A 13,181-nucleotide genomic window follows, 5' to 3' on the forward strand; every position below is an offset into this window, starting at 1 on the left:
GATGTTGTCAATGGAGGGCGAGACTAGGTTTGTATTAACACTGGATGAAGCACACAAACGGGCATGAGATGGAACTGACATGAGATTGGTGGATATTGTCCTCTTGTAGCAGTGCCTCCAGGTAAAATGATCAATTCCTGTTTGAATAACCTTAACACACACTCGTAACAAACACACAGGACCTGATTATCCAATAGGCTGATTAGGCTCAGCCTAGGGCGCAAGACTTTTGGGGGACAAAAACATGTTGGGGGTGCAAAACTGGTATTAACTGACATTCATTTTAAAATATAAAAAAACAGGTCTCCAAAATTAAAAGGAAAAATGAATGGAAAATGTAAAGTTTTAATCTTGATAGTAAAGGCTGAAGAGGATGAATCATGTTGGGCGGGCGCTTGGGGATAAGTGAGTATGAACGACAAGGTCGGAGACAGGTACAGACATGAGAGCCCCATTCATAGCTTCACCCTCAGTAGCGCTGGTTTATGCCTCCATTCTGCTATACAGTACTAATTTTAATAAAAATTAAATGAATGACAAAGATTGACGTGACTATTTTAAAAACCTAAGTGAGCTGAAAACAGGGGAAAATAAACATTGGTGGGAGAGTGGTGAAGGAAACCTAATTTTAAATTAAAGACTAGGTCGTTTTTACCTATCTTGCATTAGCTTAGCGTGAGCAGCACGGTGGCTCAGTGGTTAGCACTTCTGCCTAACAGCAACAGGGTCATGTTTTTGATTCCTGACCATGGCCTTATCTGTGTGGAGTTTGTTCACCCCGTGTTTGCGTGGGTTTCCTCCGGGTGCTCCGCCCACCATCCAAAAACATACTGGTAGGATAATTGGCTGCTATCAAAATTGACCCTAGTCTGTCTGTGGGTGGGTTTCCTCCAGGTGCTTTGGTTTCCTCCCACAGTCCAGTAGGTTAATTGGCTTCTGAGGAAATGAACCATAGTGTGTGTGGTAGGGAATTTAGACTGTAAGCTCCAATGGGGCAGGGACTGATGGGAATGAGTTCTCTGTACAGCGCTGCACAATTAGTGGCGCTATATAAATAAATGATGATGATGAAAGCAAAGGGGCGCTACCAGCATATATTAGCCTAGGGCAGCATGAACCCTTTACTAGGCCCCACAAACACACACTTAGAAGAATGTGCTTTTGATACAATTTATAATTTTATCTGTAATGTAATCAATGTCCATTGCAGTGGCGAATCCATGGGGGGCGATCGGGGCAAACGCCCCCTCTAGCAGCACAAACCTAACTTTAAATTGCTCCAAGACGTCGCTCAAAACAGGAGGGGGAGGAGCCAAGAGGGACTGGCCAATCAGAAGAGATTATGCTAAATCGCCCCCCCTAAAAATAAAGACTAGGTCCGCCCCTGATCCATTGCACCAACCTGTACAATTCAGAAATAATAGTTGTGTGCACATTTAAGAAAAATTACCCACAAAATTCTAATCTCAAACTTAAATGGTTAGATAGTTGCATGGATACTAACCCCCTCCCCTTCATCACATTCATTTCCCTACCTTGTGCACTCCCTAAATAAATTGTCAGAATAAAATAAACAAATTCTTAAGGCACGACATACCAGAAGATTACTTAAATGAGCTATTTTCAGATATAAGATGCTTCACAAAATTATAGGTGACAGTGTGAATGCAATTACCAAATAAGCAACTAGATTAGCTCAGTGGTACAGCTGATATTTTCCTCCCAGGTAAGAAAGTTCAGTAATTACCAAATAAGCAACTAGATTTGTTATTTCACTGCAACTTAAAGGTCCACTTTAACCCTTTCACCTGTTCAGTAGGTACTGACGTATACTTACAGCAAACAAATACATGAAAATCTGATAGGGAGGTAAAAACGCATCTTATTTGCCTCCCTGGATGTTTATTGTATGGGATTCAAATAAGAATAGAGAGAGAATACAACCCTAATCATAATCCCCCCTGCAAACTGAAAAGGATTTGTTTTGTTTTGTTTTGCGGTACTTTTTGTAAAAAAATTATTGGGGACACAATAATCTTGACCTAAGTATATACATACACAACATGAATACAGATTTCTAGATAACGTCGTTAGCGATGCACATTTTAACATTTAGGGAGAAGGGGGGAGAAGAGGGAGAGGTCAGGAAGTACAGGGAGGAGAATGAGAAATGGTTGATTATGGTAGGAAGCCAAGGGAACCCAAATTTTATGGAAGGAAACAGAGGAGCCCCTTAGGATGCTGGTGATGTGAGTTCATCCAAGAAGCAGCAATCTGGCAGGTCGCCACACACATAATGTGACTGAGCAGATTACGGGAATGAGAGGGGAGGTCGGGAATTTGGGGTAGTACATATTTGGGGTCAGAAGGAATAGAGGAGTCAAGAATCACAGAAGCGAAGGCGATAACAGCAGACCTAAAGGGGCGAAGCTTGGGAAAGATCCACCAGACATGCAGAAAAGTGCCAGAACGGTCTCAATTCCTCCGGTGCCGCTAACCTGTGGATAAATAATATGTAGCCTAGAGGGGACATAGTACCATCGGCGGAGCATCTGATATAAGTACCTCTCTATATAATATACTATACATGTGCATGTACATGGACGTTCTGCACAAGATCTACGTCTCTCTACCACTCTCATCATATCCTCCCATTCTCGGTTACAGGACTTTTTCCGGGCTGCACTCATTTTGTGGAATTCCCTCCCTCGCACAGTAAGACTTTCCTCTAGTGTTCAAACCTTCAAGCGCTCTCGGAAAACCCACCTCTTCAGACAAGCTTATAATATTCCTCAACCACCATCTTAATCTCCCTAGATTACCCCATTACCACAGCTAATGCAAGACAACAACCCTCTGACCAACATTGCCACACAAACAGCCCACTTAATACTTTTTTACCTTGCATTCTAGCTGGTCCAATGTGCAGTTTGATGTAGCACATGCCCTTGTGTTTCAAACTCCCATATTACTATAGATTGTAAGCTTGCGAGCAGGGTTCTCTTACCTCTCTGTCTGTATGTATTACCCAGTATTGTCTTATTAATGTTTGTTCCCAATTGTAAAGCGCTACGGAATTTGCTGGCGCTATATAAATAAATGTTGATGATGATGATGTGCAAGGGGCAGACTAGAGACAACATTTTGTAATGCCCCCAAAGCACAAAGGGGAACATCCATGGATGAGGTAGAGTTTTATGTGTGTACCACTACCAAATCTGTGTTTTAGTTAACAAGTCACAGTCAATAAACACCAAATTATGCAATACACAGACGTTACACAAAAATGACTTGTTCTTAATACTGTATGTAGTGGGAGAAGTGGACATTTAGAAGTGACTGTATGGAAATATAGATGAATGGAATTTAATAGTTTTTCAATCAAAGCAGTAGGAGAAGAGTCAATAACGTATACCACCGTATACCTACCCAATTCCACCACTGACTGCATGGCAAGTATACTTTAAGTGAGCTATTTTTGCATACATGAATGTAGCACTTAGATCATTTCACTAAAAACTGTGAGCTCAAACATTGATAGTCTATATATAAGGATGACAAATCTTTAACTTACAGTAAACATAACTATTGCATTGTTGTTGTTGTCAATATATTAAATGAAATAAATAATATATTAAATGAAATAAATATATAACAAAATGTAAATACATAATAAATTACACCTAAAATCATTATCAGCCTCTTGGTATGAAATAATTCTGAAGACGGAGATATAGACCTCCTGAAAGGTGAAGGTCTGTTTGTGATTTTCTGTTCTCTCATTGTTTGAATAATTACACTGACACAACGACACTTTTTTCTGTACATAAGCGTAGTTCATAGCGCTGAATATTAATTGTTTTTACATCAATGCTGCCTTACCCCATTGTATGAAAATCATTGGTTTTGTTATGGGAATAAAGCTAAGATTTCCACAATAAAAAGCGTTAACACATTCTCCGCAATTAACGTAATCTATAGGTGAGAGAATGTTTAGCTCCCTGAGAAATGGAAGAATGTAAAACTACGAATAATAACGCTTTATGTCAATTGTATAAGCGGGGAGAGGGAAGCAAGTGTTTTTATGAGCATCTGACAAGAGCGATTTTATGTTTTACTAACAGGGGATGGTTGTTTGAAATGTATTATTTAAAGGGGAACTTCACTGCTTTGTATTGAATTCAAATTCTCTACTTAATAATATTATTTGCAAACTATTGTTATTACAGAGCATATGTTCCAAACACATAACTGCGCATTAATGCAGCAATCCTACATAGAATTTTCTTTTCTTCTTCAGCAAGTAGCTTTTAAGCATTCATGTGATTTTTCAAAAATTTTCTTTGCTTCCCCCCAACAAATCAATATTTCCTTTTCAAAAGCACTGTGGTTGCCAAACAAAAATGGCTGCCAGACACAGTCAGTCTGCTACACAGACACAGGCTCACGGCTCTCAGCATGTCATGTGATGGCAGAGGGAGGAGAAGGAGGATGTCACAGTGCAGACACAACTCAGATGGGCGTTAACAAAACCTCTCTGCTAACTACATCATGTGCCATGTGACTGTGGTTGCCATGGTAGCCCAGAGTCATACATCTTTAAAAAACAAGGTAAAATGGTAAATATCAACATTTCTCTTTTTTCATGGGATTGCTGGTTTAAGCTAAAATCTGAGCAGACAACGTATACCTAGGCATATGTTGCATTTATTCTCTATGGATTTTTGTATATACCTTTTTATATGCAAACATTGATTAGTCATTTTCTTTGACGCTATGAATATTATTAAGAGTGTGACCATCTCATGTTTGGCAGGTGCACGCTTGCTGTGCTCTTTAAAATCTTTTTGTGATATCATCAAATTGCAGTAAGTATGCCAGCTTTCAGATGATTAGTTCTGAATGATCACATGAGATTAGTGTCACATAATATTCAGTCCAGAGTAACAGCTAGTTTAAATAATGCTGAAGGCTGCACTACCAACTAGGGAAATATTTTTCTAACTTGACCCCTAGTGACAATGTGAGTGAGGATCAATCACAAACGCAGATTCTTGATTGAAACATAGAAACATAGAATTTGACGGCAGATAAGAACCGCTTGGCCCATCTAGTCTGCCCATTTTTTATTAACCAATGGTACCTTAAACCCTATTTGATTCTTAGTTCTTTGTAAGGATATCCTTATGTCTATCACAAGCATGTTTAAATTGCTCTACTGTATTATCCTCTACCACCTCTGATGGGAGGATATTCCACTCATCCACTACCCTTTCTGTGAAGTAGTTTTTCCTCACATTTCCTCTGAACCTACTTCCCCCCAGTGTCAGTACATGTCCTCGTGTTCTAATACTTCTCTTCCCCTCAGTGTCAGTACATGTCCTCGTGTTCTAATACTTCTCTTCCCCCCAGTGTCAGTGCATGTCCTCGTGTTCTAATACTTCTCTTCCCCCCAGTGTCAGTACATGTCCTCGTGTTCTAATACTTCTCTTCCCCCCAGTGTCAGTACATGTCCTCATGTTCTAATACTTCTCTTCCCCCCAGTGTCAGTGCATGTCCTCGTGTTCTAATACTTCTCTTCCCTCCAGTGTCAGTGCATGTCCTCGTGTTCTAATACTTCTCTTCCCCCCAGTGTCAGTACATGTCCTCGTGTTCTAATACTTCTCTTCCCCCCAGTGTCAGTACATGTCCTCGTGTTCTAATACTTCTCTTCCCCCCAGTGTCAGTACATGTCCTCATGTTCTAATACTTCTCTTCCCCCCAGTGTCAGTGCATGTCCTCGTGTTCTAATACTTCTCTTCCCCTCAGTGTCAGTACATGTCCTCGTGTTCTAATACTTCTCTTCCCCCCAGTGTCAGTGCATGTCCTCGTGTTCTAATACTTCTCTTCCCCCCAGTGTCAGTGCATGTCCTCGTGTTCTAATACTTCTCTTCCCCCCAGTGTCAGTGCATGTCCTCGTGTTCTAATACTTCTCTTCCCCTCAGTGTCAGTACATGTCCTCGTGTTCTAATACTTCTCTTCCCCCCAGTGTCAGTGCATGTCCTCGTGTTCTAATACTTCTCTTCTCCCCAGTGTCAGTACATGTCCTCGTGTTCTAATACTTCTCTTCCCCCCAGTGTCAGTGCATGTCCTCGTGTTCTAATACTTCTCTTCCCCCCAGTGTCAGTGCATGTCCTCGTGTTCTAATACTTCTCTTCCCTCCAGTGTCAGTACATGTCCTCGTGTTCTAATACTTCTCTTCTCCCCAGTGTCAGTGCATGTCCTTGTGTTCTAATACTTCTCTTTCCCCCAGTGTCAGTACATGTCCTCGTGTTCTAATACTTCTCTTTCCCCCAGTGTCAGTACATGTCCTCGTGTTCTAATACTTCTCTTCCCCCCAGTGTCAGTACATGTCCTCGTGTTCTAATACTTCTCTTCCCCCCAGTGTCAGTACATGTCCTCGTGTTCTAATACTTCTCTTCCCCCCAGTGTCAGTACATGTCCTCGTGTTCTAATACTTCTCTTCCCCCCAGTGTCAGTGCATGTCCTCGTGTTCTAATACTTCTCTTCCCCTCAGTGTCAGTGCATGTCCTCGTGGTCTAATACTTCTCTTCCCCCCCAGTGTCAGTGCATGTCCTCGTGTTCTAATACTTCTCTTCCCCTCAGTGTCAGTGCATGTCCTCGTGGTCTAATACTTCTCTTCCCCCCCCAGTGTCAGTGCATGTCCTCGTGTTCTAATACTTCTCTTCCCCCCAGTGTCAGTGCATGTCCTCGTGTTCTAATACTTCTCTTCCCCCCAGTGTCAGTACATGTCCTCGTGTTCTAATACTTCTCTTTCCCCCAGTGTCAGTACATGTCCTCGTGTTCTAATACTTCTCTTCCACCCAGTGTCAGTACATGTCCTCGTGTTCTAATACTTCTCTTCCCCCCAGTGTCAGTACATGTCCTCGTGTTCTAATACTTCTCTTCCTCCCCAGTGTCAGTACATGTCCTCGTATTCTAATACTTCTCTTCCTCCCCAGTGTCAGTACATGTCCTCGTGTTCTAATACTTCTCTTCCTTTGTAGAATGTTTCCCTCCTGCACCTTGTTATAACCCTTGATATATATGACAGTTTCTATCATGTCTCCCCGTTCCCTTCTCTGCTCCAAATTATATATATTAAGATCTTTTAGTCAAGTTTTGTGCTGTAGGCCATGCACCATTTTAGTTGCCCTTTTTTGTACAGTCTGTAATGTATTTATATCCTTCTGGAGATATGGCCTCCAGAACTGAACACAGTATTCTAGATGAGGCCGTACCAATGACCTATACAGTGGTATTATTACTTCTTTCTTTCTGCTACTGATTCCTCTCCCTATACAACCAAGCTTCTGACTTGCTTTCCTCATTGCTTTATTACATTGCTTACCTGCCTTTATGTCACCTGAAATAGTGACTCCTAGATCCCTTTCCTCTTCAGTAGTTTCCATTATTATACCAGTAATACTATATTTAGCCTTTGGATTTTTGAGACTCAAGTGCATGATTTTGCATTTTTGGCATTAAACTGTAGTTGCCACTCTCTTGACCATTCCTCTAGTCTACCAAAATCATCAATCATTAGTTTTACCCCTCCTAGTGTGTCTACCCAGTTGCATATCTTTGTGTCATCTGCAAAAAGACATACTTTCCCTTGAATACCATTTGCAATGTCTCCAATAAAGATATTAAAAAGCCCTGGTCTCCGATCATTCCCGCGTTTTCAAAACATAGGATCCCCCTGGAAAGGGGCACATTAGGATACTATTTTCCTAGGTAGCAGTGCAGTTTTAGGCCTTTTAGCAGGAAATACTTATATAACATATATTATATTTGTACATCTCAAAGGTGATATCTGTAGATTGCTATAATTGCCAGAAGTTTAGTGCTCCAAACTGCCGCATTTCCTATAGGGCGAGTTGAGGCCGATCACTGGCAATGTGTGGCAGTTTCAAAACCCCTAAATTGCCAGTGGTTTAGTCCACACCTCTGGCTGTTTAGTCAAAAACACCCAAAAAAGGAATTAGACCTTTTTCTGACAGGCTAAACGCTGTTTGAACGATCCTGCTATTCAGAAAACAAGAAAATCAGAGGCACCATTGACTTATGAAGGCATATTTTATTAAGTGATTGAAGGGGAGGCAATATGTATTTATAATTAACTTACAGAGGAAAATGTAAACTTTCATTATATTAAGGGGCAAAATTATAATGCAATAATGAAAATTTACATTTGTAGCCATAAGTTAATTATATCACTACCACCTTTTATCTCTGGTTGTTTTTCTGGTAGTTTTTCCCTTTGATTTGTCAAACCGCAGCTTAAGGAATCTGACGGTTTTGCATCCTTATCATGTTAACAATCAGGATGGCGATATGTACCCTGGTGCTTTGTAAAACAGCGGATTTCAGGCAGATTTCAAGTGATCTCTCACAAACATTCTTATCCCTGAAGACAATGACACGTAGGGATCACATAATTACCTATATTCTGATCATAAGTGGAATGATGACCTAGTACCAGTTTTTAATGACTAGGGGCCTGATTCATTAAGGATCTTAACTTGAGAAACTTGGACAAAACCATGTTATAATGCAAGGGGTGCAAATTAGTATTCTGTTTTGCACATAAGTTAAATACTGACTGTTTTTTCATGTAGCACACAAATACTTGATAGCTTATTTGTACACTGAAATTTAAAGTTGATATTTGTGTGCTACATGAAAAAAACAGGCAGTATTTAACTTATGTGCAAAACAGAATACTGATTTGCACCCCTTGCATTGTAACATGGTTTTGTCCAGGAGACTGAGATAAGAAGTTTCTTAAGTTAAGATCCTTAATGAATCAGGCCCTATATCCTTAGTTTTCTTACGACCTGTGGTCACTTCACTTTCCAAATAACAGTCCCTGACAGACATAAGTATAATTCGGAAGGTGCGTCACTCTCTATGATGCCTTAGAAGATGACAAATGCTGACACTTTTAATTATCTAACAAGAAAAAAAAATACCTAACATAGATTTCCAAGAATATAAGTATAATCTAAGCTTCCAAGCCTTATGTCTCTGCGTTGGGAGGTTAGAACAACAATTGCTGTAACCTCTTTAAATAGAAAATAATTTGCAGGTGGAGCTGGTTAAGAACGCACAGGAATATAAATTGGCTTAATCTAATAGAAAAATACAGAGAAGTTTGTCTTGCTTTATTCTCATATCCTGTATGTGATGCACAGATTTTGTAAATAACAGCTACAGGCGACCTAGGATTCATCTCCACAGTTCGGCTACACTTCTAAGACCCACAGGAGCCTGATATACCGTTGTTTTCCCAGCTGCTCATCAGCGTTTGTTACCGGCTTTAAAAAAAAAAAAGGGTTCTGCAAAGATGGAAAAAAAATATCCATTTTTTTTTTTTTTTTACAATACGTTTTCATGAAAGTAGCGTTGGCTCCCTGCCACGGCAGCCATGGTCTGAATGACATTCTTCAGTGTCTAGTGGTCAGTACTCACAATGCCTTGATTGCTTTTGTAGAGTGGAAAAGCAAGATTAGGATGCTTTACAAGCGCACACTTCCAAATTTGGGTCTTGTCAAAACTGAATTGCTATTGTTGCCAAAAAAAGAGAATATTTTTCTCCCTTTTTCATGTTAATTCATAGTGCGTGAATCATTTTAACTAATTATGTCTATCTTGTGTTACCAAATAGTAATGAAAATAAAGCAATAATCTATTTGGATTATAAAGTGCCCCATGATTTTCAGAAGAGATGGGTTATTCTAGGTTGACCGTTACAATGCCAAACAATCGTCATAATATCGCCCAGGGCCGGACTGGCCATCTGGCACTTCTGGCATTTGCCAGAAGGGCCGGTCCAGCTTCCAGCTCTCTGGTCTCGTCGATTTAATTTCGCGCGGCCGCGCGAAGTGACGTCATGCGCGGCCGCGTAGGACCCCTTGCAGTGTGCGGTTCAGCTGTGGAGAGCTGCGCAGAGTGAATGACAGCAAGGTGATGAGGTAAGTGTTCTCGATTTACTTTTTTTATTTTCAGTATCTGAATTACTTTCGGGGGATAGAGGAGAGGAGTGGAGGGGAGGAAGAATAAGGAAAAATGACTACACCGGGGGGGAATAAGTGGACGTGTACAGGGGGGCTGAGTGAGCGGACATTGCTGCTGTGGAAAAGGGGGTCTGAGTGAGGGGACATGGCTGCTGTGGAAAGGTGGGGCTGAGTGAGCAGACATGGTTATTGGGAAGGGGGGCTGAGTGAGTGGACATTGCTGCTGTAGGGGGGGGTCTGAGTGAGTGGACATGGCTGCTGTAGGGGGGGCTGAGTGAGTGGACATGGCTGCTGTAGGAGGAGGGCTGAGTGAGTGGACATTGCTGCTGTAGGAGGAGGGCTGAGTGAGTGGACATGGCTGCTGTGGGCGGTCTCTGAGTGAGTGGACATGGCTGCTGTAGGGGGGGGCTGAGTGAGTGGACATGGCTGTTGTAGGGGGGGGCTGAGTGAGTGGACATGGCTGCTGTAGGGGGATGCTGAGTGAGTGGATATGGCTGCTGTAGGAAGGGCTGAGTGAGTGGACATGGCTGCTGTGGGGGGATGCTGAGTGAGTGGACATGGCTGCTGTAGGAAGGGCTGAGTGAGTGGACATGGCTGCTGTGGGGGGGGTTGAGTGAGTGAACATGGTTGCTGGGGGGCGGGTAGTGAAAGTGTATGTCAATATAGTGTGTGCATGCTATGTTAATATAGTATTTTAAGCAGGCGTGTAAGTTTTCTAAATCTCATGTACCCATTTATTTCTAAATAGGGCATCCAACATCCCAGGATCAAGACAAGAAGGAACTGAGCTAAAGAAACCAGCTGCTACAAGTAATGAAAGTGACCAAGACAGGTAGGAGAGAGCAGGACAGTCTGCCAACTGTCCAGAATCTGATGGGACAGCCCTGAATTTGGGTGGCTGCTTCGCTTAGTCAGGATTTGGTCCGACTACAAGGACACTTGGGAGGTATGTCCCGCTTCACCACGTACTGCTTGTGCAGGCAGAGCTGTGTGCATCTAACAGTAGTGCACACAGTATTGCCTGTGTATTTGTCTAAAATGATAACTATGTTATGTAATAGGGGCCCTGCTGTCTTTAATACCCTTGGCCACCCAAGCCTTAATTCATCTCTGGTTAGGGGAAGGGACACAGCCTGCAGAGCAAGCCGAGGAGCTCTAAGTCCCATAAGATTTGGTAATCTCGTGAGACAAAGAGCTTCCCTGCTCACTCTACAGGAAGTTCCCACCCTGATGGGTGTCAGCAGCTCCAGAAGCATAGATAGGTACAGTGGTAATTTTATTACAATATATGTATCAATGCCCCTTGTTGATCACACCCCAGCACAATGTGGTCATGCCCTTTCTTTGCTACTCGTCTATGGAAGGGGGCCCCAAAAGTTCCCAAATTTCACTTGCTGGTCCTGTACCTACCATTTGCTGATACTGGTAAGCCCTATGCTACAAATAGAGAGTCAAGCTGCACATAATACATTTGTATCTCACGGGACACTGTATAACAAGGACCTTTGCAAAAAGTACTGTAATGTTATCTGGAATAGGGGTGGGCCTGTGTGGTTTAAATGCCAGGGCTGATTTTAAGTCCCAGTCCGGCCCTGATATCGCACCTCCATTACACTTTTTAATGGGTGAATAGAGGAGAGACATTGGACTCATATATAGACCATTCATCTCTGTGGAAAGACTGACCGTCAATGCACACGTGTGCTTTACAGAGGCGGACAACAAAATAGGAATGGTGGCATATAGGACATCATCCGCCTCTGTAAAACACCTATGAACTGAGCATCATCTGCAGCAAGAACTACATTATTTTCTGGAGCACAATAATCTGGCAAGGAAAACAGCAACAGACAAGGCTTATATAGGAAGTCAGGGGGATGGAGCTAGAACATGCAGGAACATCAGGAGACCAATTAAATTAATCTAGAACAAAGAGCAAAATCTGGGAGCTGTCCATCAGGCAGAATAGCTCGGTCAGTAGAGCAGCAGCTGCCAGAGGCTGGAGCTCAAGGTTCAAATCCTGACACCGAGCTTCTATTTATCCAGGGGCAAACACAGGATTTGTAGAGGGGGGATTTCCACACCATACCGCCAGTGTGGGCGTGACCAGCATGCTTGGGGGCGTAGCTATAATATTAGACAGTGCTTGGCTGCTCTCCAACTCTTCCTATCCCCATAATATACATGGGCAATGCTGTGTGCACTACTGTTAGGTGGGTGCAGCTCTCTCTTTTTGAGCAAAGCCGTGTGAAGCGGGAGCAGGGTCCAGCCACCTCAATTATACAGCGCCCCAGGCTTGGGGGGGGGGGGGGTTTCCAGGCACTAGGAAACTCCCCCTCAGTTTGCCTATGTTATCCACAGCAGACTGGAGAGGAGGAGATAAAGAATTGATCTTGTGAACATGACAGAGGTATTTGTGAAGTGACCTTGCCAATCATAACACAAACTCACTCATCTCTACTGTATACATGGTTATTTTTATGTATAGCCACCAGGACGTGTGCAAGACTCGGGGATGCTCCCCCCAACCCCCCCCCCACCACCCTTGGAAGTGGCACCGACACTCTCACTGGCTCTTACCTTGGCAGGCAGTATGTTGGACAGAAGCATTATGTCAGGTACATGAGCAGCACTTTGGTTAGTATCATTGAGCATGAAGAGTGATTTATCAGAACTGGGACACCCTGGCAGTGTTGTCCACTGAGAACGCCACAAGAAAAAATTCCATCCACTTAAAATGATAACCACTTTCAATTGTCTGGCCGATTTCTGAATCATGTTTTAGAGATTGTAGGAATTTCAGAAAAGAGGGAAAAATTATAATTGTAGAATTATTTGGAATATTTACCAGGAACATAGAGATTGCTGCAAGTGAACTGTACAGGGCAGCATTTTTTTTAAACAGGACTGGCTTTGACTTTTTCCTTTGTTAGTGTTAATGTTTCCACTATAGGTGGACTATAGGTGATCCAGTTGGGATGACTATTGCTCTGTAAGAATACTGAGCAGTATCTCTGCAGCTGGCCACACAGCTGGCAATCTGGTAATTTGGCCTGATTGCTAAACAATTGAATCGGTGAGTAGTTTAGCCAAGCGCATGGACGGCACTCATGGATGACGTGC

The sequence above is a fragment of the Mixophyes fleayi genome, chromosome 8 (assembly GCF_038048845.1).
Source record: "Mixophyes fleayi isolate aMixFle1 chromosome 8, aMixFle1.hap1, whole genome shotgun sequence".
Classification (NCBI taxonomy): domain Eukaryota; kingdom Metazoa; phylum Chordata; class Amphibia; order Anura; family Limnodynastidae; genus Mixophyes; species Mixophyes fleayi.